The 24,243-nt window shown below is 36.8% G+C and overlaps 2 long non-coding RNA genes across 2 annotated transcripts in view; both read right to left on the bottom strand.

The window, feature by feature from the left end:
• The window catches only part of LOC111537951, a 28,527-nt gene extending 18,339 nt beyond the window's left edge, over positions 1–10,188 (bottom strand). The window contains exon 1 of the long non-coding RNA XR_002730160.1: positions 9,978–10,188. This is a non-coding gene — a long non-coding RNA (uncharacterized LOC111537951). The remainder of the gene's footprint in view (positions 1–9,977) is intronic.
• Positions 10,189–10,956: 768 nt separating this feature from the next.
• Positions 10,957–20,164, bottom strand: LOC111537950. Its single transcript, XR_002730159.1, has 3 exons — positions 20,064–20,164; positions 11,581–11,712; positions 10,957–11,088 (listed from the first exon to the last, which is right to left on the bottom strand). It is a non-coding gene; the product is annotated as an uncharacterized LOC111537950 (long non-coding RNA).
• Between the last annotated feature and the right edge of the window lie 4,079 nt (positions 20,165–24,243).

Below are 24,243 nucleotides of genomic sequence, written 5' to 3'. Positions count from 1 at the left end.
TCACTGAAATTTTAGTAATTTCATGTGTTCGTATTAATGCTAGTCTCCTTTGCATTCCAAATCTCCCTGATCCTAATCTAACCCAGCACATATACAAACATAGGCTTGTGAATGTGCACATTCATATAGGAGTCCAAAATAGGCAGCTTTCTTCATATAAACAAAAGATGCTAAGAATTCTTATTATATGTTGCTTTATTTATTCTTATAATTTGAAAGGTGATGTTGTTATAGAAAATTGTCTAACTAGAATTTTTATTTTGCAATTTCCTTGTGCCCACAAGTAAAATACCAATATCTCTATATATTCAATATTGGATTTATGAAAAAGAAGAAATAGTAAAAAAAAAAAAAAAAAAAAAAAAAAGGAAGATACTAAAAAATTTAGTAATTTCCCCAAACTGAAAAATCTGTATTTCTGTGCAACAGCCTCTTTCAATAACAGATATATGAAAATATAATCCTATTCACTCTGTCAATGAGATATTAAGAACTGGAAATGCCTGAATGACTCTAAGAATTTGAAATTCAGATTTTATCTATCTCAATTTAATATTCACATAAAAATGCAAATTCCAACTGTATTTTAAGTATTGGTAAACATTTTTGAGTGTTTTCAAACACTTATTTGTGAAGGTTTTGCTTTTATGTTGTGATAATGTCTCATTATTTACTTCATTGGGTCATTAGAGGAGGTATATATGGTCGCATAATGTATTTTAAGTGTATCTCAGAGCTGACACTGATTTGTTGAATCATATATGGTAGATACACACTGTAAGCTAACTATGTTAATAAACTATACTATTATTCAGGATTCTAGTCTGTGGAGAGAAGTGACAGGGTTCTGCAGTGTAACCTTTTCAAGCATTCTAGAATAATTAAATGATGAAGGAAGGGAGTAGCCCACTTAATTGAAAGCTATGGCTATCTGTCTTTTACGCACCAGCATAAAAAAGCAAACCAAACAACTGGCACTGTTTTATGGGTATGTCATAGAGGTTAGTAAATGAAATAGTGGAAATTAGGGAATTTGCAATTTCCTAATGACATAAAATATAGAAAACTTTTTCATAAGCTTGCTTGTGCCTCTGTATGTTTTCTTTAGTGAGGTGTCTTTTTAGATTTTTGGCTTGCTTTTTGAATTGGGTTCTGTTTTTTATTGTTGGGTCTTAAGAGTCCTTTATAGATTGTGATATGTGTTTTTGCAAATATTTTGATTTTTGCAAAACACATGGCTTGTCTTTACCTTTTCCTAAAAATGTGTTTTCAGAGCAGAAGTTTTTAATTTTAATGAAATTCAGTTTATCAAAACAGACCTGCCTCATTTAATTGGGCTTTGCTTTATTGCCCTTCACATATCGGCTTTTTAGAAAATGAAAGTTTGTGGCAACCCTGCACTGAGCAAATCTATCAGTGCTATTTTCCCAATAGCATGTGCTCACTTTGTGTCTCTGTGTGACATTTGGGCAATTTTCACAATGTATCCAACATTTTCATTGTTACAATATGTGTTATAGTGATACGTGATCAGTGCTTATTAATGTTACTATTGTAATTCTTCGGGGGTACCATGAACTGCACTTACATAAAACAGTAAATGAATAATAAATGTTCTGTACCTTCAGACTGCTTTACTGACTGGCTGTCTCACCTCCTGCTTGGACCTCCCTATTAACCAAGACACAATAATATTAAAATTCCGTCAATTAATAACCCTACAGTGGTCTCTAAATGTTCAAGTTAAAGGGAGAGTCACACGTCTCTCACTTTAAATCAGAATCTAGAAGTGATTAAGTGTAGTGAGAAAAACACGTGAAAAGCTGAGATAGGCTGAAAGATAGGCCTTGTGTGCCAAATAGCCAAGTTATGAATGCAAAAGAAAAGTCCTTGAAGGAAATTAAAAGTGCTACTTTAGTGAACATAGGAATGATAAGAAAGAGAAACAGCTTTCCTACTGATATGGAGAAAATTTTAGTAGTCTCAATAGAAGATCAAACCAATCACAACATTCCCTTATTAGGCCAAAGCCCAATCCAGAGCAAGGCCCTAACTCTCTGCAATTCTATGAAGGCTGATAATGGTGAGGAAGCTGCAGAAGAAAAGTTTGAAGCTAGCAGAGGTTGGTTCATAAGTTTCAAGGAAAGTGGTCATCTACATAACATAAAAACACAATGTAAAGGAGCAAGTACTGATGTAGAAGCTATAGGAAGTTATCCAGAAGACCTGGGTAGCTAAGATAAACAACTAAACAACAGGTTTTCAATACAGATGAAATAGCCTTCTATTGGAAGAAGATGCCATCTAGGACATTCATAGCTAGAGAGGAGAAGTCAATGCATGTTTTCAAAGCTTCAACGGATAGGCTGACTCTCTTGTTAAGGGCTAATAAAGCTGGGGACTTAAGTTGAAGCCAATGCTAATTTTCCATTCTGGAAATCCTAGGATCATCAAGAATTATGACAAGTCTACTTTGCCTGTGCTCTATAAATGGAAAAACAAATCCTAGGTCACAACACATCTGTTGACAGTATGGTTTACTAAAGATTTTAAGCCTACTTTTGAGAGTTACTACTAAAAAAAAATCCTTTCAAAATATTACTGCTCATTGACAATGCACCTGGTCATGCAAGAAGCCTAATGGAGATAAACAAGAGGATTAATGTTGTTTTTTTTTTTGTTTTTATGCCTCCTAATACAACATCTATTCTGCAGCCCATGGATCAAGGAGTCATTTAGACTTTCAAGTATTTGTATTTAATAAATACCTTTTGTAAGGCTTGTGAACCCAAAACATCTGAGACAGGTCTCAATCGATTTAGAAAGCTTACTTTGCCAAGGTTAAGGATGCACCTGTTACACAGCCTTATGGGGGTCCTGATGACATGTGCCCATGGGTATAGCTTTCTTTTCTACATTTTAGAAAGATATAATACATCAATCAATACATATAAGATCTACAGTGGTTGGACCTGGAAGGGCTAAGGGGTGAAGTTCTTGGGTCATAGGTAAATTTTAAAATTTTCTGATTGGCAATTGGTTGAAAGAGTTATTATTGGTAAAAAGGAATGTCCGGGTTAAGATAAGGGGTTGGGGCTGGGCATGGTGGCTCATGCCTGTAATCTCAGCACTTTGGGAGGCTGAGGCAGTCAGATTGCCTGAGGTCAGAAGTTTGAGATGAGCCTGACCAACATGGTGAAACCTCTTCTCCACTAAAAATACAAAAATTAGCCAGATGTGGTGGCAGGCACCTGTAATCCCAGCTGCTCAGGACACAGAGGCAGGAGAATTGCTAGAACCCGGGAGGTGGAGGTTGCAGTGAGCTGAGATCATGCCACTGCACTCCAGCTTGGGCAACAGAGCAAGACTCCATAAAAAAAAAAAAAAAAAAAAAAAAAAACCTGATAAGAGGTTAGGGAGACCAAGGTTTTATCATGCAGATGAAGCCTCCAGGTAGCAGGCTTCAGAGATAATACTTTGTTAATGTTTCTGATTAGACTTAAGTTCTGCATTGACATTAACTCTTGAGGAGTATAATGAGGTATGTCCAACCTCTTACTCCATCATGGCCTGAACTAGATTTTCAGATAAATTCCAGAATACCCTTAGCCAAGAGGAGGGGTCCACTGAGGTGGTTGGGGGGGGGGCGGTGCTTAGAATTTCATTTTTGGTTCATAGACTATAGCTGCTATAGATAGTGATTCCTCTGATGGATTTGGGCAAAATAAATTGAAAATCTTTTGAAAGGGATTCACCACTCTAAACACCATTAAGAACACTTGTGATTCATGGGAGAAGGTCAAAATATTAACTTTGACAACAGTTTAGAAGAAGTTGATTTAAACCCTCATGAGTAATTTTCAGGAGTTCAAGATTTCAGTGAAGAAAGAAACTGCAGAATTGTAGATGGAGCCTGAAGATATGACTGAATTGCTACAATCTCATGATCAAAGTTGAATGCATGAGCAGTTGCCTCTTACGGATTAGCAAAGAAAGTTGTTTCTGAAATGGGATCTATACCTGGTTAAGACACTGTGAACATTGCTGAAATTACAACAAAGAATTTAGAATATTTTCTAAGCTTAGTTGATAAAGCAGTGGTAGGGCTTGAAAAGATTGACTCCAGTATAGCAAGTTCTATTATTGAAACTGCCATTGCAAAATCATAACTGAGAAAGTTATTTACAGTGAAAGGGATCTGACCTAATTGAATCCATCTTGCTTCTAACAGCCAAGCCATCCTTATTCATTCATGGGTGTAGGCCAAACTAACTTTGAGAGTAACTTAGTTTATAGTTTAGCTTTGAAACCAAATTGGTAACAGTCCTGTTCCAAAACAAACCCACTTCCTGCCTGGGGACTGGACTGGCTTTGCAGGACTATCAAATTAGCCACAAGATTAGAAATTATGGTTTAGGAGTCATGCAGCTGGAGGCCACAAGATTCTGACCCTCCTGAAATTGCTCCTACAGATAACATCACTATTGTAAAACCTAAGATGAGTGCTTAAGATATTTTGCAGGCTCTGCACTTGATGGATCAGCTGTCACTACTCAGATCGATACACTTGTTCATCTGGAGTTTTGGCCCCCATAGAGCAACTGACTCAGCGCAAGAGGACAGTTTTGACTCCCTATGATTTCATCTCCAACCCAACCAATCAGCACTTCAGATTAACTGGCCTCCTACCCACGGAATTATCTTGAAAGACTCTAATTCCAAAATTTTCAGGGAGACTGATTTGAGTAATAATAAACTCCAGTTTTCCTTACAGCTGGCTCTGCATGAATTATTTTCTCTTTGTTGCAATTCTCCTGCTTTGATAAATTGACTCTGTCTAGGCAGCAGGCAAGGTGAACCTGTTGGGCAGCTACACTATGGGTAAAACACTACCAAACAGCTTTGCATGCTACATGTAAATCTTTTGTTAAAGGAAGAGTAAAGTAATATGCCAAACTCCACTGCTGGCTTTTTGTTAAGAAATTTTCGGTACCAGTACCATGCTGTTTTGGTTACTGTAGCCTTGTAGTATAGTTTGAAGTCAGGTAGCGTGATGCCTCCAGCTTTGTTCTTTTGACTTAGGATTGTCTTGGCAATGCAGGCTCTTTTTTGGTTCCATATGAACTTTAAAGCAGTTTTTTCCAATTCTGTGAAGAAACTCATTGGTAGCTTGATGGGGATGGCATTGAATCTATAAATAACCTTGGGCAGTATAGCCATTTTCACGATATTGATTCTTCCTATCCATGAGCATGGTATGTTCTTCCATTTGTTTGTGTCCTCTTTGATTTCACTGAGCAGTGGTTTGTAGTTCTCCTTGAAGAGGTCCTTTACATCCCTTGTAAGTTGGATTCCTGACAGAAAGAGTCATATAAAGAATGCAGAGGCATTCATGTGCTATAGCTTGGAGCTAAATGAAGTTACAAGTAGTAAAAAGCTTTCAGAGGTGAGTATAATTCTTACTAAGTGTTTGCAAGCTTTCAATAAAGAAAAAAGAAAGAAATTTTCATAACCACCCAGCCTTCAGCAACCTCTACCCTGATCAGTCAGCAGGCATCAACATGGAGGCATGATCCTTTACCAGCAAAGAGATTATGATTTGCTGAAGGCTCAGGTGATTATCAGCAATTATTTTTGGCAACAAATTATTTTCTAATGAAGTTTCGTACTTTTTAAAACATAAGGCTGTTACATACTTAATAGGTTACAGCATAGTGTTAACATAATTTTAATATGCACTGGGAAAGCAAAAAGCTTGTATGGCTCACTTTATTGTAATGTTTACTTTATTGTGGCAGTTTGGAACCAAACCTGCACTATTTTTTAGCTATGCCTGTTTTTTTTTTTTTTAAATTCCATGTTCCTTTGGGCTTATGTTTAAGACTCTACACCCAACACAGATTTTCTCCTATGCTATCTTCTAGATTTTTATGGTTTTTTCATTTTACATTTAAGTCTATAAGATACCTTGTTATTTTTTGTAAAAACTGTCTAGATTCATTTTTTAAAAAATTTCATTGGATGTGTATTTGTTTCAGTTCCATTTATGAATTAAATGACCTTGTTCTAGCAAAAATAAGGTCAATTGAGGTGTGACAGAAGAGCTTCCCTTGAGGACAGGCTTCTGTTAAGGAGGACAGAAAGCTCTGAGTGCATTTCAAAATGGCTACTTTTCCCTTCCCTCTGCTGGAAACAGGAAGGGATATTTTTTTCTCATCTTCTCCGTAAGAATCTATTTAGGCTCCTGAAGGTAAGACTCATGATAGTGTTGTGATTCTCAGTACAAATTTTCCTTGACACACAATTGGGTTACATCTTGATAAACCCATCATAAATCTTATAAATTGAAAATGTATTTAATACACCAGACCTACAGAACTTAGCCTTGTTCACCTTAAATGTACTCAGAACACTCACACTAGCCTATAGTTAGGTAAAATCACCTAATATATATATATATTGTGATGGTTTTGCAACGTTGTGAAGTTGTAAAATCATAAGTTGATTGCCCTTCTCTCCAGTTTCTATGGTGGCAGCTTGCCCTGTGACAGCAATTATTAAACAGATTTAAGAAGAGTTGTTCTTTTTCAAATTGTTCCATTATTTTCTTGTTGTGAGAATGAGAGTGAGAACTTCCAAGTCCCAAAACAAGAAATCCATCTTACTTTTTACCATAGTCTTGACAGTAACTTCTGGGTAACCTTATGTAAATCAGTGACATTGACTTCTAGGTTTTGTTTGTATAAATAAAAATTGGCCAAGATCAATATTTTCAAAATAAGCTTTATGATATTTTAGGAGACTTTAAAACAGAACACTATTTGATGGTAAAATAAAATGATTACATATTTGTTAAAGTTCTTCAGAGGCAACTGATAAATAGTAGCTCTCTTTCCTGTAAGACTTCATTTGTAAAATAGAATGGAGTAACATATGGAAGCTAAATTATAACTCATAGAACGTTCAGGCTGCAGAATGTTATTCCGCATACACTGAGCCTGTCTGCTCGCTCAAACACAGTCCCTAAATTGGGCAAACTATTCAATCACTGAAACCAAGCCACTCAGGTCTGGGGCAGCAATTTTGTAAGTAATGAAGTACCTGACAGAACAGTGGCAGGTCCCTTTGCTTGAGGAGCAGTTTACTTCAAGAGGAAGAAAGGAAGAGCAGGGCTAGGCATACTAAGTTCTTGCTCCCATACTCACTAACCAAGCATCACTTCACTACCCTTCACTACCCTTTGGGACAAAGTGAGTAATGGTATAGAGGCCAGAAATATGCTTAAGGAAATCCTGTCTATATAGAAACCAGTGGAGAGGGGGGAAATAACAGAGTTTAATAACTTTAACATTGTTGAGCTTTTATTAGGCCAGTGCTCGGAGATTTACTGATAGGGTTAGAGTTTGATTTGCCAACTCAGATTTTCTTAAAATCTAAATAGATTCTAAAACTGATAGTCTGCAACCAGACTTTTATTATTTCCAATAGCGTATGGTTTTTCCTTTGTAAATTCCTGCCCACACTTTTAGTAAGAGACTTCACCTGAAATTGTAGATATTCAGCTCCTCATAAATCTTTAGATGTCAACATTGGGCCTTATTTTCAAATGGCAATAACTGCCTGCACCTGAGTAGCAGCTGTTCTCACCAGACAATGTGAATACTCTTCATTTTGCCAGTTTTCACCAATTACTCACTGTGTTCATAATGCTCTCACCCAGAATCTGCTTCATTTATTTATATATCTATCCCTAGTAGGCATCTGGGTTTGTGATCACTGCTCTAAAGAGAACCGAGTGGGCTTGTGTTTTTTTTAACATTTTTTCAATAGGTATTTTATATGCTATATCTATGTTTAAGTATTTTCTTCTTTTCTGTGGTTTGAATACTTCATATATACTTCTTTTATCACATTTCCATTTGGCATATTAATTATTCATCTTCATGGGTTTTTCCTTTACCTGGCTAACAGTTAAAGGAGAGAAAGCATTCTTTCCATTGCTAGTCCCTTCTCTACCTACAACGACTACACTACATAAAGATTACACACAACATAAAACTTAGAATCAGAGAATTTCTTCAGTTTTTACCTTCCTGAATCTCTTTATTTAACAGTTTTCTCAGTTTCCAGTGCTCTTAGCTTCACATATTACTTTGCCTGTATTTTACTCTAATTAGAGTCTTAAGTTGATTCTTGAATGTCCACTTTGTTACTGATGAAAAAACATAATATGTTCATTTTTTTTTCTTCCTGAGATAGAGTCTCACTCTGTCACTCAGGCTGGAGTGCAGTTGTGCCATCTTGGCTTACTGCAATGTCTGCCTTCTGGGTCCAAGCGATTATCCTGCCTCAGTCTCCCAAGTAGCTAGAATTACAGGCGCATATCACCATGCCCAACAATTTCTTTATATTTTTCATAGAAACAGGGTTTCATCATGTTGGCCAGGCTGGTCTCGAACTCCTGACCTCAAGCGATCCACCTGCCTGGGCCTCCCAAAGTGCTGGGATTATAGGCATGAGCCACCGCACCCAGCCCGTATGTTCATTTTTGATATTATTTCCAAGCTGTACATTTCACATCTGGAGGAAATCCCTGTTAGGCTAACACTTTCAAGACAGAGTCTCAAATCCTCAGCCTGTGTAATTCAGTAGTGGGAGATTGTACAAGGTATACAAGGATAATAATCACAATGATTGTTGTAATAATATAACAAGAAGTCTTAGCATTATGTGCCACAAATTGCATGATACAATTTGTAACAATTATATGACTTACTGTCCACAGTTATCCTGCAATGTAGAAATCATTATTTACCTATCAAAGTTAAGGATGTAAATGTGTAAAGATTAACTAACCTGCCTGAGTTCATATAGTTTATGAATAACATATGTAGGATCCATACCCAGATATATATTCCTCAAGCCCTCACCCTTTCTTCTATAATTCTTTTACTTAAAGTTATATTTTTAGGTCACTGCCTAACAAAATGCTTAATACATAATTCTAGTCAATAAACATCAGTTAAATGCACGAATGAACAAATGAACAAGAGATGGATAGATGGATGAACAAATAAACAGATTAATAGTTAAGAATAATAGTTTAAAAAGTCATGTGTAGAGGATTAAAGTTTAGACAGGTAATGAAGGTTCTTCATACCAATGTAGAAGAAAATCAACCAAACAACAAACAGAAACTTTTAAATGTCTTTATTAATTAGTATAAATAATTTTCTCCCTGCTGGAGATTATTCAAAGTAGAGATAATAATCATAGTAGAGAAGCTTTAGTGTGCATACCGCCAATCTAGGATGTTTCTTTAAAATGCACATTCTTGGGGCTGGGCGTGGTGGCTCACCCCTGTAATTCCAGCACTTTGGGAGGCTGAGGCAGGTGGATGGCCTGAGGTTAGGAGTTGGAGACAAGCCTGGTCAACATGGTGAAACCTCGTCTATACTAAAAATACAAAAATTAGCCAGGCATGGTGGCAGGCACCTGTGGTCCCAGCTACTCGGGAGGCTGAAGCAAGAGAATTACTTGAACCTGGGAGACAGAGGTTGCACTTAGCCGAGATCATACCAATGCGCTCCAGCCTGTGCAATAGAGTGAGACTCCATCTCAAAAAACAAACAAACAAACAAACAAACAAACAAACAAACAAAAGACAAACAAAAAAAAGCGTATTCCTGGGCTCCACTCCAGGAATTCTCCCAAGATAGTGTGGTAGGGCCATGTGTCATATTATTTTAACAATTACACCAGGTGATTCTGATGTAGAGATCCACAAACTATACCTTGGGAATCTGTTACTGAAGAAAGTAGACAAAATACAGTTTTTTTTACTTTACCCTCAGAAAGCTGGAAAAATAATAATTTAATTCTTAATTGAGACTTTACTAGAATAATTCATTTACAGAACTTCGATTCATGTCTCAATTTCAATTCCAAGAGTCTCATGAGTGTCCTAAGGCACTTACATGGGGCTGTTTATGCCGCACAGCTCAACATCACTGATGGTTGGTGGCTTTCTGGCTGCATTCCATGGCAATTCTCACCAGGTAGCAGCAAGGAGAAAGGAAGGTGATGACAGGACTTCTGGACATCTTGGACATCTTGGGACTCCATGGGGCTTGCTGATATCAAACTTTCTTCTTTCACCTGATATTCTCTCTTTCTCTTTCTTTTCTTTCTACCTCTTATTTTTTTTTTTTTTTTTCTTTAACTCAAGCATCTTTCATGTAGCATGGGAACAGAAAAATACTCTTTAAAAAGTTTTATTTGAAGCTACCTGTTAGATTAATCACTGTTTTCAAACTTAACAGACAAGTATTTGCAGTCTTCATTTTCTCATTCAACAATGAATGAACTCAAGCTTTATGCTTTACAATCTAGGAAAGGTGAACACACTCAGAACACAAGTAAAGAATTTACTACGGGGCAATGGTAACCCCTTAAGTAAAACCTCAAAGTAGCCAAACAAAGGACACCCTAAATAGGTAGAAAATAATTTGATAATTAGTATCATGTCCTAGATTATATAAAGGATTCTAGTGGTGTGGCTAGAAAGAGCAGCATGTATTAAAAATGAAGAAAGAGTGAGAAGCAATGACTCATTGGTTATTGGTAATACGGCTACAGTTTTCTTGAAAATATTAGGACTTGAATACTATCTTAGTCCATTAGTGTTTTACAGAGGAATACCTGAGGCTGGGTAATTCATAAAGAAAAGAGTTTTATTTCACTCATGCTTCTGCAGGGTGTACAAGAAGCATGGTGCCAGCATCTACATCTGATGACTATTTCTAACTACTTTTACTCTTGGCGAAAGGTGACGGGGAGCCAGCATGTACAGAGATCATATGGCAAGGAGGAAGCAAGAGAGACGAGGAGATACAAGACTCTTTAAAACAACCAGCTCTCTTGGGAACTTACAGAGCAAAAACTCACTTACCATTACTCCCTTTGAGGCAAAGCATTTATCTATTCATGAGGGATCTGCCCTCATGACCCAGACACTTTCCATGAGACTCCACCTCTAACACTGAGGTCAAATTTCAAAATGAGGTTTGGAGGTATCAAGTATTCAAGCTGTAACAGAGAATAAAAGAAAAAAATATATATGAATACTGACTTGATGTTTTAAACAGAAAATAGCTGTCAAAAGTTCTGCCAGGTAACTTTAAAAATTTTTGAAATGTATTTCCTCTATATTACGTCTGAAGGATCATGCTTAGATCCTATGAAAGAAAGACATGGTGAACTTCTCTTTAAACATGATACGTTAAACACACGTTTATCTCTGTTGCATTCTAAATCCTTTTAAATGAACAATGAAGACGTTTTCAAAGGGAATACATGCCAAGTGAAAAGGAAAGGAGAGACAACGACAGCAGTATTTTAGGAGGTGATAGAACAACAGAAAAGCGACAGCTTACTTAGCAGAATCCGCAACCAAAGCTGAGAGTGGAGGGAGCAACACCCAGTTACAAGTTACTTGTCTGCAAAACCAAGAATAACTCAATAAGCATGAACACTTAATAGCCCTCCAAGTGCCAGGGGACTTGAAAGCACTTAGCCTACCAGCTGCCTTCTCATCCGCCCACACAGCAAAGAAGAACTTTTCCCCAATCCAGTAGAAGATTGGCAGCACACTCTCTGTAGAGATTGAATCTGAGAAACTCCGAATCCGGGAACAACAGATATCACTAGGGTCTGGAGGCAAAACAGAAACAGAGGGATTAATTGATGGACTATGTTGCAATCCATGGGGCTCATGCCCCTGTCCTGATTGTGCTCTCAGGACATTTGCTGTCAGGATGTTCTCCCCTAAGACTGGAGAATTCTCTCAGGGGAATTTACCTTCCCAAAGAAGGAAAATAACTCATAGATTTTGAAAATCAGAAATCCTCCAACAATTTTATGGAAAGTTTTTCAAGTTAATGTGCCACCTGCTAGTGAAAAATCTGTTTCGTATACTTAGGACTTCCAATCAGCTTTTTAGTGCTTTATTTGTAATAGAGTAGACAACCAAGGATTACTGGGTAATTATGATGTGGTATGAAAGACGGAGACCTCAACAAACAAAAACGAGGAACTTACAACCAACAAAGCCAGTTCTGAATAAGAACAATCTTCAATATTCAAATATCATATCCAGTGACATATATAGGAAGGGAAATTTAGATATTCTAAAATAAAAACCTAAATAACAGATTATTGTACCTACAACATACAATGCAAGATTAGTAGATAATATTGATATCTGAATCTAATGTAAGGGTAGTAGTGGATATCTATGTCTGAATTTCAAAATCCTCCAAATACAGTACAAATGTATTCTGTGAGAACATGGACAAATAGAACGAACAAATTAGCACTAAATTAGAGTTAAAGTAACTGAGGATGATTACTGCTGTGGAGTAGGAATGAAGGAACAGGGAGGGCAGAGAAAGGAAAGGAGCAGGAGACTGCTGTTTGTTTGTTTGTTAATTAAGTCAATAAGACTATTTGATGTTTAAAATCATTGCCATATGTTATTTGATAATAGCTAATATCACGTTACAAAATATTTTATTGATATCCAAGAAACTAGAAATCTTCATAAAATGTGTCTATTATCGGATAAATAAAAGAAAGTGTTCTTTTAGTCTCTGTTGCTGTTTTTAAAAAAACCTCAAAATAAAGAGACTGAGTACTTTTTAAATAAAAATATGTCTTTTGCAGTTTTTACAGATCTGCTTTAAAGTCCAAGATCGAGGTGCCTGTATTTGGTGTCTGCTGACAGCTTTTTTTAATGTTCTCACATTGTGGACGTATGAAAGAGCCAAAAAGAGCCTAAGCTGGTTCACTCCAGCCCTTTTGCAGGTGATTAATGCACTCAAAAATGTGGAACCTTCATGATTTTTTTTTAAAAGCTTTTATTTTAGGTTCAGGAGTATATGTGAAAGTTTGTTATATAGATGAACTCATGGCGTGGGGGCTTGTAGTACAGATTATTTCATCACTCAGGTATTCAGCCTAGTACCCAAGTTTTTTTTTGTTGTTGTTGTTGTTTTTTTTTTTTGTCCCTCTCTTTTCTCCTACCTCACATCCTCAAGTAGACCCCAGTGTCCACTGCTCCCTTGTTTGTGTTCCTGAGTTCTCATCGCTTAGCTCCCACTTATAAGCGAGAACATGCAGTATTTAGTTATCTCTTCCTGTGTTAATTTTCTGGGGTTAATAGCCTCCAGCTCCACCCATGTTCTTGCAAAAGACAATCTTGTTAGTTTTGGGGTTTCATAGTATTCCATGGTGTATATGTACCACATTTTCTTTATCCAGTTTGTTATTGACGGGTCCTTAGATTGATTCCATGTCTTTGCTATTGTGAATAGCATCACAATGAATATTCATGGGCATGTGTCTTTATGTTAGAATTATTTATATTCCTCTGGGTAAATAAACCTGGTAAAGAGATTGCTGGGTCAAATGTTAGTTCTGCATTCAGCTCTTTGAGGAATCACCACACTGCTTTCCACAGTGGTTGAACTAATTTACACTCCCCCAACAGTGTATAAGTGTTCCTGTTTCTCCACAACCTCACCAGTATCTGTTATTTTTTGACTTTTTATTAATAGTCATTCTGACATGATGTGGTATCTCATTGTGGTTTTGATTTGCATTTCTATAATTGTTAGGATGCGGAGCATTGTTTTCATATGCTTTTTGGCCACATGTATGTCTTCTTTTGAAAAGTGTCTATTTGTATTCATTTCCCACTTTTTAAAAGGGTTGTTTGTTTTTTTTTTTCTTGCAAATATGTTTAAGTTCCTTATAAATGCTGGATATTAGAACTTTGTCAGATATATAGCTTGCAAAAACCTTCTCCCATTCTGTTGATTCTTTAACCTGTGGATAGTCTACAAGTCTTTTTAACCTGTAGATAGTTTCTTTTGCTGTGCAGAAGCTCTTTAGTTTAATTAGATCTCATTTGTCAATTTTTGCTTTCGATGTGATTGCTTTTGATGTTTTTGTTAAAAAAAGCTTTGCCTATTTCTATGTTTAGGATGTGTTGCCTTGGGTTTGTTTTAGGGTTTTTATAGTTTTGGCAACCTTCATGATTTAATCACTTCCCCAAAGGACCCATCTCTTAATACCACCGCAGTGGGGGTTAAGTTTCAACATAAATGTTCGAGGGGGCACATTCCAACCATAGCAAGTGTGTAGCATCTGTTTATGTTATTGTAGTTCCTACTTTTACTGCAGTAATTGGGAAAAAGAGTCCGACCAGGATACTGCAGATGGCAAGACTGCATATGAGAAACATGTAGCCTTCTGAGAATTACTGAGTTTTTAGACCACTGAGCTATGGATATCAAATGCCACATAGGAGATACGTGTGAACAATCTTCGTATGTGTAGTCTTACAGACTATGCTGTCTATAACAGGAACATGACTGCGCACAACACATTGAATAAATGTTATTCTTTATTTTATGTTAAAGACTTGTAGATAACACATAAAGTCCATTCTTTAAAAATAAAGTGGATTCCAATTATATTACATACATGAAATGAGAAGCAGGCAAAATTTAATTTACTGCTATGGTAGCAGATTTTTGGAGTCCGTTGGTAAACTAATTAAAGTATTTACTAAATACTGATTTCCTGGAAAGCACAAACAAACCAGAATAGGTTTATTTTCTCCCGTAGGACAGAGAAAGCCCCGAGGAACATATTTTGTCTGTTTGTGTTGCTATATTATAGATTTGGGACTAAGGGTGAAAAAAACAGGTTTAAAAGTGGTTTCCTGTGCTTCATGAGGCTTGCTGATAAATTCCCACAATAGATTTCTTCCTTTGGTTAATAAAAATGTGTCCAGACCCTTTATGAATACAGTGCCTTATCTCTTTAATTGCTTTTATTGCCAACTCTCATCAGGATTAAAAATTTATAATTATAATGAAGAAAAAAATCATAAAAATAACTCAAGGTTTATGAGAGTAAGCATCTTTTGAATATCTTTTAAATGAATACTGACAATTCTCATAGTAATTTATAGTTTATAGCACATAATTTTGTGTTATCTCACTTGTTCCTATCAAAATTGTTTGACAGGTAAGGTAGTGATTTTACAGAGAAGTTCATGAAAGTTCCAGAAATAGCTTTATAAACAGAAAACAGGCTCAGTCCCATATTCATAACTTCTCACTCTAAGTGCTGTACTGCTCTGTGTATATATCTCTCTCCAACTAACTTACCTCCTTCTGTCATAAGCTGAAACTTTGATCAGTTTATAACTATAGCCTCACACCTAATCTTTCCCTCTTTTCTTTTATCTCCCCAGTTTTGTGTCTTCAAGTCAGTTAATTCTATAGTTGTCACAGAAATTACAGAAACAAAAGAAAATCCTGCAGAGGCTGTTTTTATTGGAAAAGAAATAACCAAAGACTGAGAAGTGAGTGAGGTAGTGAGGTGACTGTTAGAAAAGGAAAAGTAAAGTTTCTGCATTGAAGCCTCAGAAAACAAGACAAAAATGCTGGAACCTCACTCAAAGAGTGGGTCGGAGGAGGCAGGTCAGAATGTCTTGCTAGACTTTGATTTGTTCCTACATGAAATCTTAATAAATAAGGATGGAGATTTCCTCTTTAGTTAAAGGAAAGCCAGAAGTATTAATAAAGCGCTGCCCAATCTATTTTCCATAAAAAGCTCCAAATTATTCAGTAATTCAGAGCATACACAGCCAGGAGGAGAGTCTCTTCTAAGTAGCCAGCCTCAAGTAAATCACGCTTTCATATGTATGTGTATGGCACTGTCAGGAGACCTGATTCTTTTTACCTCACATATGGTGTTACTGAACAAATTCTTTTTACCCATATGTCTTACTCTGGCAGTTATAAATAGTGTCTGAGTAACTCTCTGCTCTATGGTACCTGTAGCTGAAGCTATTCCAGGTGATTTGTCAGCCGGCTTTTGTTCCTAAAGACAAATCCTTAAGTGACCGGTTTTACATTCCACACTCTGCTGGTTGCTCTTATTAAAGACAAAATTGCACCAGACATGATGACATGATGAGCAGACAGAAGACAATTTTATTCTAATACTGTTGCTAGCGTGGAGCAGGTATAGATACCCTGCTCCTCAGCTATAAAAGCTGAAGAGTTATTAAAAGCTGGACATGGGGGAATCTAGGCCATCTGGGTTTGCCAGTTGGCCTTCCCCAAAGGAAAAGTAAACTTCATTTTCTTTCCTCTCTCTCTTTTTTTTTTTTTTTTTTTTTTGATATGGAGTCTCACTCTGTTGTCAGACTGGAGTGCAGTGGTGCAATCTCGGCTCACTGCAACCTCCATCTCCCAGGTTAAAAGTTCTGCTTCAGCCTCCCAAGTGGCTGGGACTACCTGCTCCCACCACCATGGCCAGCTAATTTTTGTATTTTTAGTAGAGAGATGCGGTTTCACCATCTTGCCCAGGATGGTCTCGCTCTCTTGACATCGTGATCCACCCACCTCGGCCTCCCAAAGTGCTGGGATTACAGGCATGAGCCACCGCGCCCAGCCACTTTCTTTTTTTTCATAATAGGAGTTGGTTTTATGACTTGGAACAGAGCAAGCCCCTTTTGTTCAAGTGGAAAGACCCCTATGCTCCGACTGGAACTGGGAGATAGGGGCACTATCTTCTTTGCTGCTTATATTTTACATTGCTTTTCCTTTTTCAACTTTCATTTTAAGTTCAGAGGGGACATGTGCAGGTTTGTTATGTGGGTGAATTACATGTCTTTGGAGTTTGGTATACAAATGATTTCATCACCCAGGTAGTGAGCATAGTACCCAATATGTAGTTTTTCAAACTTCACCCTCCTCCTACACTCCACTCTCAAGTCATCTTCAGTATTTATTGTTCCCTTCTTTGTGACCATGTGTACTTAGTATTTAGCTCTCACTTCTAAGTGAGAACATGAAATATTTCGTTGTCTGTTCCTGCATTAATTTGCTTAGGATAATGGCCTCCAGCTGCATCCACATTGCTGCAAAGGATATTATTTCATTCTTTTTTATGGCTGTGTAATATTCCATGGTGTATAGGCACCATATTTTCAAAGAAATGGTTCTCAGGACCTTAAGAAAGTCATTTTTGCATTGTAAAAAGGGGCAGAGGCAGGATTTACAATCACAAGTTTTGTAAAGTAAATGCTCCAAGAAAAGGGAGGCCAGCGGCCTGGAGTCATGAAAAAACTTGTCTAAAGCATAGTCAAGTTGGAAGGAACTCTAAGTCCATCTTGGTCAGGCCACAGTCACAGTCATTGCTCTGGACTCTTCTGTAGCTCTAAGTGACCCAGGAAGGAGCCATCAGTGCTGCCTGGATTGTTGCTTTCAGTGTCTTTGTGCTGACTTTGCTGCCACCATCAGTAGTGCCTCATGAACACACACTCCATTCAGCTGTCAAATGATTACTTATTTAACACTTACTTTGTTCAAAGTCCTGTCCTAAGCTCTAGGAGTCACAGGTGCCCCTCATATTGACAGAGTGTGGGAATTCCCTGCCTTTGAACCCTTGTTGTCATGTCCACTGTGAACAAAATTCCTTCCTAGAGAGAATAAAAACTTCTTTCTCTTTTCTTCCTTTGCCACAAAGGCAAAACCAAAACAAAACAGAAAACAAAAATCTAGAAACTGAAATCAAAGAAATTAAAAATAAAACCTGACAGAGCAGGATAACTGTTATCTCCAGTGTGAAGGAAGTTTTATACTCTGAAACTCTGAGCCAACTAAAATCATAGTAGAGGCTTTTGGAAACACACAGAAAATGGAAACTTTTTTGGCATAATGACGAATGGAGTTAAAAGACTGTGCTAAGTCTCAACATTAGGAATGCTTGCTTTTGCAGTAGGTGATTCCCAGTCGAGGGAGACCACCTTTCCTGCATTTTTTACACTCATTTTCTCTCTGAGAAGCTCTTCATACCTCAATACCTGCAAAAAAGTTTAAAGGGAACCTGTTTAGAACGAAATGCCTGCACATGGATCAGGGCTATGAGGAAGAAGAACAATGTGGGGAAGGTGGAAATGTCAAAAGATAAAGGACCACAAGAAATGAGAGAAAACAAAACGATTCTCAAACAAGCAGCTCTCTTATATCTCTCCATTGTGGATTTGTCAAAGTGAACCTATAAATAAACACTTGGTTTGCCCCATTTTCAGGGTTCCATATAAGAGTCTGCAATAAGGGATTATTCTTTGTAACATTTCTGAGCATGAAAAACAGAGCATTGTCTGATTAAGAATGAAAAGGAAGGAGAGGGAGGAGTAAAGAAAGAAAGAAACAAAGATGTGAAATCATCTGTTAGACTCCCTGTTTTCAAATGACAAATCAAGGGATCTCCATATCAGAGTCTTTTCATTCTTCCCATTGCTAATACTTCATTGCCTGAAGAATTCTAAGGTTGCCATTAAACTCACTGAATTTCTCACTACAACCCTATGAGAAATAGTAGCAGAATTTTAAACTGAGGGAAGAGAGACACTGGCCCAAAGTCACACAGTTGGCAAGTAGTTAAGGCAGAAATCAAAAGCAGACCCTCTGGCTCAGACCCTCATGATTTCACACTAGGCTCCACTGTTTCACTAGGCACTACTTTTCTATTTGAAATGGTGCATGGTGTAGCGTGAGAAAAAGTAGCTAATTCTAATGTTAATTAGGGCTGGAATTCTAACGGTCCTCATTAAATCGATCCTTCTTCACTTTCACTGCTCACATCATAGTTGATACCTCTGATGAGAAGAGAATTCCATTTATCCCAAACATCAGCTCTGTTATGCAATATTAGACTCCCACAGCTTTATGTGGGGCTAGTTTGTGATTATAATTATAATTATAATGTGATATAATCTAATATCATCTGAGATTATTAGGTCCCATGTTCTGAGGAGTTGTAGAACAGAGGCATCAGTTATCATTGGTTCTTTTTGCATGTTTGACATAATCAAATTTAGTAGAGCTCTGCCGAGTATACAGAATGGCACCCGAGAGACACAAATTCAGAGTAAGGGTCAAGAAAGTAAATGAAAACGAAACGAAACAAAACAAAACAAAAAACAAAATACACATTGAAATCGGTAAAGAGGGTTTGTCATATATTTGCCAGAATAGGAAGAGGAAGCTAAAAAGTGGATAAAGCAGTCTATATATACTAAATATTAAGAGTCAGAAAGGCTGTCCATAGGCACTGAAATGCACAAGAGAGCAAAAGATCCTTGTGACAAGTTTATCAGGCATAAAGGCACCCAGAGTGGAGTTCAACATATTTTTCATACTGCATTGGCTGACTAAGGTTACCATCCAACTTGATCCAAAATTAAATCCCCACCACACTCTCCCTAATACTATTAGTGCATTAAGGGCCACAGCACAAAGGTAAAGGATCAGTAAAGTTGGTAAATTATATTTTTATCATTAGAAGAGTTTACATAAACAATAATCATTCAGGATTAAGTGACTGATACAGGAATAGCTTTTATTCACCTGAAAGGATCACCAGGAGGGACATTTCTTGACATAAGTCATGAAGATGGTTACATATTCATCATGAATACAGAAGTAAGGAAGGAGCTTGAATGAAAGCAAAGGAGGTCTAAAGAATTTAAAGTATTTAGGCATAGCTGAATTAAAGTGTGTACTTAATGCTCATAGGTGATGGGGTTGTAGTGAAAAATAACAGTGGAGAGATTTTTTAAAATTCCAGAACTCATAATGCCTTAGACATCATATCTTTGTTTTGTGGTGTGCAGTGAAAGTGACTGAGAGCCACAGCAGGGTTTTACTTTGGAAAATAACACAAATAAATTTTGATAACATTAAATTAACTTTTATAGCTGGGGGAAATGCTTGGAGAGGTGCAAGACTGGAGGCAGAAGCACCAGTCAGGAGATTGTAATGATCAAAGTCAGAAAAGAAAAAAAGGAAAGATTAGGGGACTCTATCAGTCCAGGCAGGATCATCAAAGAAAACGATTATAAAATATAGATATGTAAAAAGATAGGTGTATGATAGATAGATAAAAATTGATGAGACACAGATAGATATACTTACATAATTTATTAAAAGGATCTGTCCTTGTACAACTGTGGACATCGGCTAAAGAGTTGGTGAAAGGCTGCTGTCTTCTCATCTGATCCTGGAGCTTGACATCTGAGGTCAGACAGAAAGGAAGATGGATATGAAATAGGAGAGAATGAGTAGAAACTAGAACTTATGAACGTGGGCTTGAACCCACCAGGACAGACTGGAACTTGTTTAAGTGTCTTACTGCTTCTAACTTCAATGATGGTGTCAAAAGAAACTGGTGCTTTTCCTCATGAATCTAAATAAGTCCTTACCCAGAACTTGGAGAAGTTGAAGAAAGATCTGGAAGAAAGTGGGTTATCTAGTGTCCCAAGCCAGCAGGTAAATGACAATATACATGAGCTATAACACCTTCTGTTGTTTCCTAGCATCAGACCTTTCTTAGCATTAGAAAAATAAAAGGTTGTGGTTCACTTTTGCCTTCTAATCTCTAAAATCTCTCCTGTGATCCATTGGAAGGAATATACAACAATGGGAATTCTGAGAAACATAGTTCATCCTAGTCATGTAGGCCCAATACAAAGACATCAACAAAAATTGATATGACATGGTTTTATAGAGGTAGGATTGGAGTTGGGACCTGATTAGGTATGTTTTGTGGGGGGATGTAGTGAAGCAACATTAGAACTAAAGTATTCATTACATTTGATAGCTGCAATTCATATAATGAGCATTCAGGGGTAGATTCTTCAAACTTAAGATTAAGAAATAAATGGGAATTATCAACAGAAAGAAAGAGGAGAGACACATGCATAGCTTTGGAGGAATCATATTCAAGGTAGTAAAATAATTATAAGTATAATATGAAAGAAGTTTGCATTTTAGCATAGTCGTAGTCTTTACAGAAAGAGCCAAGTTGCAGAGGACTGGTTAGAATGCAGAGAAAAAAAGGACAATCTGAGGAAACAATGATCCATTGATGTTAGAGAATATTATATATAAGCACAAACACAGGGGAGAGAGAGGTGTCAACCTAACAAGAGACACCTTTACTCTGAGAGTGAGAGAACGGAAGGTGAGGGGAGAGACTGTCACCAAATTGAATCACCGAAACATCCCTGAAATGTACAATTTGACACAAGTTCACTGATGTTCAAAAGAGTAAATGTCTTACTAACAGTAAATGTCTTATACCAACTTCATAATGATATCAATTATATTTGTGTCTATACAAACTTCTTAAAGTTTTATAAGAAACTTAAGTTTTATATCATATTTACTATTTGAGGACATTCGAAAACTTAAAGTATTGTGTAATATTTTTAATCTGTGTATGTTGTATATATGTATTTAGTAAACACTATGTGAATGGTGTTAAATTCTAAATAATCACTAGGCTAATGCAAATTGAAATTGTAAAGCTATTTCACATTAACTTAACAGAGATTTTCAGTAATGTTATATACATTTACAGTTAGTAATGTACATCAAAAGTGCTTGGATTTGTCATGTTACCTTTCTATCGTAAACTGCACTTACTCTTCTGACAAAATCTTTTAAGTATACAAAGTTGAAAATAAAAACCTTTATTCTAAACGTAAAAACAAGTTAGTAACTTTTAAACTTATAGCTAAGGAATGACAGTTAACTTTGATACTTGCTTTAGACAAACAAGTCAGCTATTTAAAATTTAAGGTCACATCCTTCTTTGCTCAAGAGTAAGTGAAATAATATAGGATGAATAATGGATGCATTATAAGACCAAAATATTCCCTATTTTTAAGCCATTAATAATGCATAAAACCTGTTGATAATCATTTTTTTTATTTAAAAGGAAAGTAAATTTGAAAACAGAAGAGATAAACTTAAGATTCTGGGTCATAACATGTCTGCAAAATTGGCATTATCAGAAAAATTATTGTAAATCCATTCATGACTGTAAGATAGCATTAAATAGCATGCTATTCAGCATAAGCTTAAATCCCAACACCTCTGTGATTTAAAAAAACAAATAAAAAATGAAACTAATGAAAAGTCTCTCTTTCTCCCAGCCCCATCAAATGAGGCAGAAATGCATGTCTATTTTAATTTAGCAAAAGGGAAAACATTTGTCAATCAGATATGAAGTGAAACAAACAATTGTTTAGAAAAGTGATCATAAATTTGATCATGAAAGTGAAAGTAAATTATATTTAGTCATGTAGCATAATGAGATATTTTCTTCAATTCTTTTATGCCTTTATACATTTAAAACATGATCTTGAAAATATTTTCCTTTTGTCTTTTCCTTCCAAAATTTTTACTGTCTGGTCAGAACACTACTCTTTTTTGTTGTACTTATTTTTGTCTTTTTTCCCCATTTTTCTTTATTTTTAACATATATAGTTAAACATATATATATGTTTATCATATTTTATAATATATAATATGTAACATACATTATATATGTTTTATATATTAAACACATATATAACATATATAGTTATATATTAAACACATGTATAGATATGTTTCTTTATTCTTTTCTTTTCTTCTCTTTTTTTCTCAGACAGGACCTTGCTCTATTCCCCAGGCTGGAGTGTGCAGTGGCACAATCTCAACTGACTGCAACCTCTGCCTTCCGGGTTCAAGCGATTGTCCTGAGTCAGCTTCCCAAGTAGCTGTGACTACAGGCACCTGCCACCATGGTTGGCTAATTTTTGTGTTTTTAGTAGAGACAGTGTTTCATCATGTTGGCCAGGCGAGTTTCCAACTCCTGACCTCAAGTGATCCACAAACCTCGACCTCCTAAAGTGCTGGGATTACAGACCTGAGCCACTGTGCCCAGCCCAATTTTTATTTTAAGTTCAGTGGTACATGTGCAGGTTTGTTACATAGGTAAATTTGTGTCATGGGGGTTTGTTGCACAGGTTATTTAATCACCCAGGTATTAGGCCTAGTACTCATTAGTTATTTTTCCTGATTCTCTCCCTTCTCCCACCCTGCACCCTCCGATAGGCCCTAGTATCTATTGTTCCCCTCTATGGCCACATGTACTCATCCTTTAGCTCCCATTTGTAAGTGAGAACATGCAGCATTTGGTTTTCTCTTCCTGTGTTAGTTTATTAAGGATAATGGACTCCAGTTCCACCCATGTCCCTGCAAAGGACATGATCTCATTCTTTTTTTGGATGCAGAGTATTCCATCATGTATGTGTACCACATTTTCTTTATCCAGTCTACCATTGACTAGCATTTTGGTTTAATCCCCATCTTTGCCATTGTGAATAGTGCTGCAGTGATCATACACGTGCATGTGTCTTTATGTTAGAACGATTTATATTCCTTTGGGTAGATTCCCAATAGTAGGATTGCTGGGTCAAATAGTAGTTCTGTATCTAGATCTTTGAGGAATTGCCACACTTCCTTCCACAATGGCTAAACTAATTTACACTCCCACCAACAGTGGATAAGGATTCCTTTCTCTCAAGAACCTCACTAGCATCTGTTATTTTTGACTTTTTTTTTGAGGCACAGTCTCACTCTGTCACCCAGGCTGGAGTGCAATGGCGTGATCTTGGCTCACTGCAAGCTCTGCTTCCTGGGTTCAGGCCATTCTCCTGCCTCAGCCTCCTGAGTAGCTGGGACTACAGGTGCCTGCCACCACACCTGGCTAAATTTTGGATTTTTTTAGTAGAGACAGGGTTTCACCGTGTTAGCCAGGATAGTCTCGATATCCTGACCTCATGATCCACCCGCCTCAGTCTCCCAAAGGGCCGGGATTACAGGCGTGAGTCACTGCACCCGGCCTTGACTTTTTAATAACAACCATTCTTACTGATGTGAGATGGTATCTCGTAGTTTTGATTTGTATTTCTTTAATGATCAGTGATGTTGAGCTTTTTTTCATATGATTGTTGGCCACATGTATGTCTTCTTTTGAAAAGGATCCTTTGTTCACTTTTTAATGGGATTATTTGTTTTTTTCTTGTAAATTTGTTTAAGTTTCTTATAGATTCTGGATACTAGACCTTTGTCAGATGCATAGTGTGCAAAAATTATCACCCATTTTGTAGGTTGTCTGCTTACTCTGTTGATAGTTTCTTTTGCTGTGCAGAAGCTGTTTAGTTTGTTAATTTTTGCTTTTGTTGTGATTGCTTTTGGTGTCTTTGTCATGAAATCTTTTCCCATTTCTACTAGGTTGTCTTCCAGGGTTTTCATAGTTTTG

This window comes from Piliocolobus tephrosceles, chromosome 9, assembly GCF_002776525.5.
Source record: "Piliocolobus tephrosceles isolate RC106 chromosome 9, ASM277652v3, whole genome shotgun sequence".
NCBI lineage: Eukaryota > Metazoa > Chordata > Mammalia > Primates > Cercopithecidae > Piliocolobus > Piliocolobus tephrosceles.
Note: the sequence above shows the minus strand (reverse complement) of the source record. Positions and strands in the feature narration are given on the sequence as shown.